We start from the raw sequence: 6,401 nt of genomic DNA on the forward strand, positions 1-6,401 counted from the left end.
GAGGGAGGTGGCGGAGCGGTGGCTGCCGCTAGGAGCCCGAGCCGTCGCGGCCAGCAGCCCCGGCTTCCCAGGAGCAGCTCCCCAGGCTGTGGTCCCCAGCCCCCCTCGGCGAGGAAGCGGACCCCAGGGACAGCTCCGAGGTGTCGTGCTCCCACATCCCCCACTCCCAGAGCCGCGCGCTCCGCGCACCCATGGGGCTCACTCCGGCCCGCAGGCCGCGCGCGGGCCGATCCGCGCAGCTGGAGGAGAGAGAGTTAATCCTGTTTACGCATTACAATCCCCTTCAGCGGGGGAAGCGGACATTTAGACTCCTCCTAGGGCGGCGCGGGGCGGGCGGAGGGGAGGATGGGGAGGGACGGGGTAGGTCCTGGGTTTAAGAGGCACTACATCCAGCCGCCAAGACCTCGGAATCTGGCTATCCACTCGCACAGAGAAGGAAGGGCTGTGGACACAGTTGCTCGCGAATCTGGCCCCAGCCAGGCAGGAAGAGGCTGAGGGGCCAAAGCGGGGCAGGAAACCGTTAGCTAGTGATTTTAATCTCAGGAAACGTATCTTTCCAAAGTTTAGGGGACAAGGCTGAGGATACACGCAATTCCATCTAATGTGGACTTCAAACCATTCTGGATTACGAATACGCTCAAAAAAAAAAAAAAAAAAAAAAAAAAAAGAAAGAAAAGAAAAAGAAAATAACCAATACATATTCAAGGAGCCACATCTTCTCTTGGGTGTGTATTTACATTATGCGTGTCCTTGTCTCAAGAATGACACCGTGTAATGAATCACATACATTTACACTGATTTTGTAGGATGAGCTATTATAACCCTGTTAAAGGAATTGGCATGAGTCTAAGGCATGGTGACGGTGGCCAACAGGAGGGATCAGTAAAAAGATTATTGGCAGGGCATCCGGTGCGATCCCCGCAGAGTTCAGATTTGCATATTAAGCGTGCAGAAGTCGGGTGACAGCTCGAGATTTTGGGGGCAAGGGAAGACCAAGGGTGTTATGGCTCCACTGGGAATGGCTTCGGATAGCGGGGAATGATCACCTGCTTCAGCACCACCTCGTGGATAGTACCAGGGCCGCGGAGCACACCTGGGGAATGGAGAAGCAGATTAGTGAGGACAAAGCGGCGAGATGAGTCCGTTCGGTGGTTTTTGCTCACTCACGGTAATAATACTTTTCTTTAAAAATAGCTCCATCTCGAAGGTGATTTGTTTCCTACATTCTACAAATATAAATCAGCTTTTTTTTTTTTTTAAAGGAACAAACCTGGTCATCTAAAAAAAATAAATCAGCTTTAATTCTCATTTCAGGATTGTCTGCAATATTCCCCACACTACTCTTTGAAGGGTATTAAATTCTGTAGAGCTGCAGAATTGGGTATGGTCATTTGTTTCCCTGACATTGGATAGATTTGCCCAGCACACCACAGTTACTAACATTGCTGCTACTTTGCTTCTAAAAATACAGATATATATCCATATATATTAATTTGTTTAAAAAAGTGAAAATGAAAGTGTTAGTCCCTCAGTCGTGTCTGACTGTGACCCCATGGACTGTAGCCCGCCAGGCTCCTCTGTCTATGAAATTCTCTAGGCAAGAATACTGGAGTGGGTAGCCATTCCCTTTGCTAGGGGATCTTCCCCTCCCAGGGGTTGAACTAGGATCTGCTGCATTGCAGGCAGATTCTTTACCATCGGAGGAACCAGGGAACCCATATGCTTCTTATATGTAGTGTATTTTGGTTCCCTAAGAAGATTTTGGCAAAGGATCTTTGCCTCTTCAGATTTCCCAATAGTGTCTACCATACTGTCTTCAGCAAAAGGACTCTTTTAAGTTTTTGCTAATTTAACCAACTTGTTCAGACTTCACTAGAAGGGAGTGAGTAATGCTGGAGGAAATGGCTTGAAAATATTCCTGGCAGCAGAAGCAGTTGGTGCAGTGATTAAGCCCAGAATCACTACAATCAGACTTGTTAAAATCCACAATCTACCACTTTGCTAGTTGTGTAAACTTGTGTAAGTTTCACTACCTCTTGGAAATGGTTTTCTGATCTGTAAAATAAGGGAGGGGGAAGTAGATGCTTTCTCTTTGATATGGTTGTTGTGAGGATCAAATGAGATAATGCACGTTCCAGTGCTGAATCTAATATTAACAACTGTTATTAGGTGGAAATGCAAATAGTCACTATTTGGGCTTCCTGGGTAGCTGGAACAGTAAAGACTCTGTCTGCAATGCTGGAGGCCCTGGTTTAATCCTTGGTTTGGGAAGATCCCCTGAAGAAGGGTATGGCAAACCACTCCAGTATTCTTGCTTGGAGAATTTCATGGACAGATGAGCATGGTGGTCTACAGTCTTTGGGGTCGCAAAGAGTCAGACATGACTGAGCAACTAACACACACACAAGGATGCTCACCATCTAATAGAAGAGTCAGAAGAATGCAGATTGAATCAGTAATAAAAAACTATTTGGCCTATCAGTAGGAAAAATTTTGAAATTTTTTTAATTTAAAAAATTTTACATTCAGTGTTGGTAAAGATGTGGGGAATTCAGGCCTCCTAGTAGTAATCTGATGAATTTATTCCAACTTTATTAAACCATCAGTTTAGTCCAGTTGCTCAGTCATGTCCGACTCTTTGTGACCCCATGAACCACAGCATGCCAGGCCTCCCTGTCCATCACCAACTCCAGGAGTTTACTCAAACTCATGTCCATCGAGTCAGTGATGCCATCCAACCATCTCGTCCTCTGTCGTCCTCTTCTCCTCCTGACCCCAATCCCTCCCAGCATTAGGGTCTTTTCCAATGAATCAACTCTTTGTGTGAGGTGGCCAAAGTATTGGAGTTTCAGCTTCAGTATCACTCCTTCCAATGAACACCCAGGACTGATCTCCTTTAGGATGGACTGGTTGGATCTCCTTGTAGTCCAAGGGACTTTCAAGAGTCTTCTCCAACACCACAGTTCAAAAGCATCAATTCTTCGGCACTCAACTTTCCAACTCTCACATCCATACATGACCACTGGAAAAACCATAGCCTTGACTAGATGGACCTTTGTTGGCAAAGTAATGTCTTTGCTTTTTAATATGCTGTTTTAATTTGGTCATAACTTTCCTTCCAAGGAGTAAGCATCTTTTAATTTCATGGCTGCAATCACCATCTGCTGTGATTTTGGAGCCCAAAAAATAAAGTCTGACACTGTTTCCACTGTTTCCCCATCTACTTGCAATGACGTGATGGGACCAGATGCCATGATCTTAGTTTTCTGAATGTTGAGCTTTAAGTCAAGTTTTTCACTCTCCTCTTTCACTTTCATCAAGAGGCTTTTTAGTTCCTCTTCACTTTCTGCCATAAGGGTGGTGTCATCTGCATGTCTGAGGTTATTGATATTTCTCCCAGTAATCTTGATTCCAGCTTGTGCTTCTTCCAGCCCAGCGTTTCTCATGATGTACTCTGCATAGAAGTTAAATAAGCAGGGTGACAATATACAGCCTTGACGTACTCCTTTTCCTATTTGGAACCAGTCTGTTGTTCCATGTCCATTTCTAACTATTGCTTCCAGATCTGCATACAGGTTTCTCAAGAGGCAGGTCAGGTGGTCTGGTATGCCCATCTCTTTCAGAATTTTCCACAGTCTACTGTGATCCACACAGTCAAAGGCTTTGGCATAGTCAATAAAGCAGAATTAGATGTTTTTCTGGATATGTATATATAGAGTTAGAAATCCTACTTTAAAAAACCTATCCTTCAGAAGAATTAAAGGCATCATTATATTGTATATAATTGGATATATGTAATTGTTGTTGTTGTGTTATGGGTGCTTATTGCAGCTCTGATGGTGAAAATCAAAACCAAGCATAAATTGAATGTTAACCAATGAATAAATGGCTGAAAAAACTTCTCATATACCCATACTATAGAATTTATGCCACTGTTAAAATAATAAATTGCTTGTTGTATTGGCAAACATATGTTTAGAACTATTAATGATAAAGATGGGGCAGCTACACAGTGGCAAACTGTGGAAGCCTGAGGGTATGCATTTTTATCTAGGGCTTCCCAGATGGCACTAGTGGTAAAGAATCCTCCTGCAATGCAGAAGACACAGGAGACACGGGAGATGTGGGTTTGATCCCTGGATCGGGAAGATCCCCTGGAGAAGGAAATGGCAACCCATCCCAGTATTCTTGCCTGGAAAATCCCATGGACAGAGGAGCCTGGTGGGCTATACAGTCCATGGTTGCAAAGGGTTGGACACAACTGAGTGACTAAGATAAGTTCTTTGTTGTATCCCCAGAATGCCCAGAACAGTGCCTGGAACATTGTAGATATTCTGTAAGTATTTGTTGAATTGAATTTCTGTCTTATTTTAAACATGTCCTTATATGTTTTTTCCATATCTTGAAAAGTAATTATATCCATATGGTTTATGTAGAATAATAAAGAGAAAAAAAATCTAATTTCAAATAACATCTATAGTATGATACTATTTAAAAACACTAAAAAAAACCCACAAATTTATATATGCTTTTATTAGCATATTAAAAAATTAGAGGGTATACAGCAAACTTATTGTTAGCTACTTTGGTGGATGGGGCTGGGAAGAAGATAGTAACTTTTGGGAATTGTTTGAAAGTCTTTTTCAGATTTCACTTTTTTTCTCAACTTTTTGTTCAACAGCCCCGTGGTCTCTAGCCACTTTCCACCTAGGTATTGAAGAGGGTGTTGAACATGGAGTAAGAGTCCTTCAGTTTGAATCCTGGCTCAGTCACTAATTGGTTTCTTTTACGCAAGGCACTTCAATCTTTGCATTTCATTTTTCATTTTTTGCAAGATGGGAATTAAAACACTTCCTTCCCAATGTCATGAAAATTAAATGAGAAAAGGGAAAGCATTTGAAAAAATAAATTACTTTCCAAATATGAGGTGTTACAAATGCTGAGCAACTTGCATTAGGAATAACATTTGCAGAACAATAAAATGCAACTTCTTAAGATAGAATTAATAAATGTCAAAGTAATAGGAAAATTTATCATCATTGATATAAATGTGCAAAGAATGTGGGAATGGAGTTTAATGGGTGTGTTTGTATCTCAGTTCTGCTGATTACAAGCTGGCTGACCTTGAACAAACTAAGGTATTTAGCCTATCAGAACACCCTTATTTTTAAAAATCATTTGTTCAATGATAGAATCAAGTAAGAATATATAAAACCCACAAGAGTATCAGTCACGTATAGAAACGCAATAAATTATGGCTATTTTTTTTTTGTCTGAAACAAAACTATAGTTTTAAGTTGTCTAGTGTTACTACCTCAAACTGATGACCTTAAACGTTTATCAATAAGGCAACCATTATTACCATTTTTTTGGAAACTGATAAACAGGAGCCTGTTGGGCTATAGTCCCTGGGGTCGCAAAGAGTCAAACAGTACTTAGCAACTAAACAACAACAATAACTAAACTAAACAATAACAAATATAGTTCTGTGGCATTAAACACATTCATTGTTCGTGCAACCATCACCCACATCCATCTCCAGGATGTTTTCATCTTCTCCAGTTCAAACTTTCTTACTCTGTGAAGGCACAGAACAATGGCAAAATGTCTGGCTGTAACACAGTATTATAGGTTGTATCTGATTGGTAAGAGGTTTAGGGCTGGGCATATTTTACTTATTAATAGATGTCTTTTAGCATGCAGGTGTTATGGCAATTTTAATAATTTTTGTCACAAATATAATACTGTTTTTTCAAATTCACTTTAGCTGAAAACCACATGATGCACCAGCAGATAATTATATTTATACACTCTCTTAAACAATTCTCTACTTTTTTCTTTTTAATATGGCTTGTGTTTCTTATTCTTTTATTTAGATCACAATACAGCACCTGAGTTAGCTGGGATTCATTTGCAAGCGGTTGCAAGTAAAGTAACTCTGTTCTAACTAGTTTAGGGAAAGCTGGGTATATTACGTAACAAAATGAAGAGTGGATGAAGCCATATGTAGTAGACGGAGAGGCTCAGCTGAACCTCAGGAATCATTGGGCCTAGAATTTTTAGAACTGGATGCTTGGAGAGAGAATCATTTCCCCCAATAAAGGGTGCTGTCTCCCAAAGAAGGACCAGGGAAGGTACACACAGGCTGCTCACCGTAGTGCCGCCTTCTGTTGCGGAGCACGGGCTCTAGGGTGTGAGGTGTAGTTGCCATGCCTGGGTTTAGTTCCTCCACCATCCCCCAACCCCTGCGATGTGAGATCTTCCCAGACCAGGGATCGAACCATGTCCCCTGCATTGGCAGGCGGATTCTTAACCACTGAACCTCCGGGGAAGCCCTTTTAAAGACCTCTTGATGTTTGTTCTGAATTTAGAGTTCTCTGATTAATTAAGAAACACATTGA

Source organism: Odocoileus virginianus, chromosome 2 (assembly GCF_023699985.2).
Source record: "Odocoileus virginianus isolate 20LAN1187 ecotype Illinois chromosome 2, Ovbor_1.2, whole genome shotgun sequence".
In the NCBI taxonomy this organism is placed as follows: Eukaryota; Metazoa; Chordata; class Mammalia; order Artiodactyla; family Cervidae; genus Odocoileus; species Odocoileus virginianus.